The sequence below is a fragment of the Babylonia areolata genome, chromosome 27 (genome assembly GCF_041734735.1).
Source record: "Babylonia areolata isolate BAREFJ2019XMU chromosome 27, ASM4173473v1, whole genome shotgun sequence".
NCBI lineage: Eukaryota > Metazoa > Mollusca > Gastropoda > Neogastropoda > Buccinidae > Babylonia > Babylonia areolata.
In genome coordinates, this window is record NC_134902.1 from 34,686,007 (window position 1) to 34,688,506 (window position 2,500).

At 39.9% G+C, this 2,500-nt stretch overlaps 2 protein-coding genes across 2 annotated transcripts in view; both read right to left on the reverse strand.

The window, feature by feature from the left end:
* LOC143301201 (uncharacterized) overlaps window positions 1-1,004 on the reverse strand; it is a 5,044-nt gene extending 4,040 nt beyond the window's left edge. Inside the window, exon 1 of the mRNA XM_076615319.1 lies at window positions 865-1,004. The gene's annotated coding sequence lies outside the window, so the exon portion shown is untranslated. The remainder of the gene's footprint in view (window positions 1-864) is intronic.
* The window catches only part of LOC143300975 (uncharacterized), a 170,316-nt gene that overhangs the window by 134,115 nt on the left and 33,701 nt on the right, over window positions 1-2,500 (reverse strand). The window lies entirely within an intron of this gene.

The window sequence follows — 2,500 nt, forward strand, 5'->3', positions numbered from 1 at the left end:
ACCAAGCCGATTAGAAGAGCCGAGCACCAACGGCTTGAGTTATGGCCCTTGCTGGGACCAACAGTGCCTGGAAATCCTGTTTGACATTGTGTGTGTGTGTGTGTGTGTGTGTGTGTGTGTGTGTGTATGTGTGTGTGTGTGTGTGTGTGCGTGTACTTTTTTTTTTTTTTTTTTTTTTTTTTAGACCATATTGTATTGTATTAGTGAGTGGGTAGTTTTATTCCGTGGGGAAAATAAAACGCGTAAAACATCACTGTAATCAGCTGTCAAAAGAGCGAAAATAGATAGATAATTAATTAGAAAAAAATAAAGAAATGAATAAATAATCGATTAGTAATTGATGAATTATTCAATAAGTAAACATATAAGTGGACAAATGAATAAATAAACAAATAAATGAATAAACAGATATGTGAATGAATAAATAAATAAATAAATAAATGATGAATAAATGAATAAGTAAATAGATAACCAAATGAATACATAAATTAATAGATAGATGGATGACTGAATAGATAAATAAATAAATGGGTAAACAAATAAGTGAATGAATGAATAGATAGACAATAAGAATAACAATAATGACAACAACAACAGTAATGAAAATTAGTGCTACCATCATTATCTCAATGTCCTATCTATTTTAATTAATAGTTGAGACATAATTTGCATTTAACAAATTCAGTTCTTTTGGACGTTTACATAATAGTTAAGAAAGAAAAAAAAATTCTGCGTGGAACAAATTCAGTTCTTGTTATCGTTTGTGGTCCGAACGAAAAAAAAATCAGCTCACAGCAATGAAAATGTTCTTCATCATCTGCAGACTTCATCGTCATATAAAGTATAAACCAAACTCCTGCTCACCTTTCAATGCAGCAGTAGTCAGCAGTACAGCGGTCAGCAGGGTGACACAAGGCAGACGAGACAAGGACCAGCAGCAGCAGTTCCCAGGGACTGTGTCAATCCTGGAGCCGCGCCCACTTATATAGCCCTGGGCCCTGTCCCCTGCTTCCTCGAGAAGGAAGGCGGGGGTGTGGCGTCCTAGGTCCTAGCAGCCCTGCCCCGCCCTGGCCTTGGCTGAGGGGAGGGGCTGTGACATGCGGACGTCCCTCGCGCTCACGTGGTGACGGTGGAGGGAGGGGTGGTCTGGTGGTGATAGTTGTGTCCGCCTTGGAAGAGAGAGAATTTGAGCGAATGGGGTTCGAATCTCACACTCGCATGAATTCCCTACTCTCCCCCCCCCTCCCTCCCCCCTCCACCCACAACCTCCCCGCCTCCTCCCACCCCCTCAGCTAGACCTTAAGTGGTAGTTTCATTGTGGTGAGATGATAACCCCAGGCCCTCTGTGCGGTACATGTATTATGGAGGAAAAAAGCCATGTCAGCAAAAAGCTTCTCCCTGGCAAATCTCTGTAGATAATCCACTTTCTTAGTAAAATCAAAACATACTTGCATAAAAGAAAAAGGAGGCTGGTGGTAGACGTGTGGCGCTGTACTGTGGGGACACGCTCTAACCGGGAGGAACGGAACGAATTCCACACACAAATCCTGCGAGAAAACAAAAAACAACACAATACAAGACAAGACAAGAATCACTCCTTAGGTCCAAACTAATCAGTCATGCTATTCTCTTGTCTCGTCCTGAAATCAAGTCACTGGAACGGAGGAGGCCTGCTTGCATCTTCGTTCTGTATTGCATTGTATTGTACTGTATCGTAATTATAAAGAATAAGAATAACTTTATTATCTCCAACTGGAGAAATTTGGTCAGGTGCATAATCACAACATAGACAGGCAAACAACATGGGGACCAAAACTGTAAAAGTCAACAACAGCTTTTACGAATATTACGAAGACACAAATGTAAAAAATATCACATACACCGTTTCATACATACATCCACACACTGCAGGTAATAACTAGTACTCTCAATGTAAAAACAGAAAGAATCAAGAAACATTATTTTGAATATAATTATAAGTATAGCCTACTATATTGCACATTGATTATAATAGACAGATAAGATAAGAATAAAGATAAATTGCGGAACACCACTACCAGATAAACAGCACACACCCGCACCCACCCACCCCCCATCTACCCCACGCACGCGGATTGCTTGATTAAACAAGAGTAATAAACATATGTTCTCAAATAAAAGCATTTCACATATTCGCTTTTAAAACATTGCAATTAATTATTATATCGTAGTTATTAACAGAAATATATTTAGAATATGGACTTTAGCATTAGACATACTCTATTGTACATTCATCCTGCATATTGCACATTATTCATCCTACATATTGCACATTCATAATAACCATTTGTCATGTTTTTAAGCTTAGTACACACACACACACACACACACATACACACACACACACACACACACACACACACACTACAACATATCATGCACGGACTTTCACACGTCTCACATGAGAGTGCGTGCGCGCACCCCCCCTCCCCCCCTCACCACACACACACACAGAGTTCTC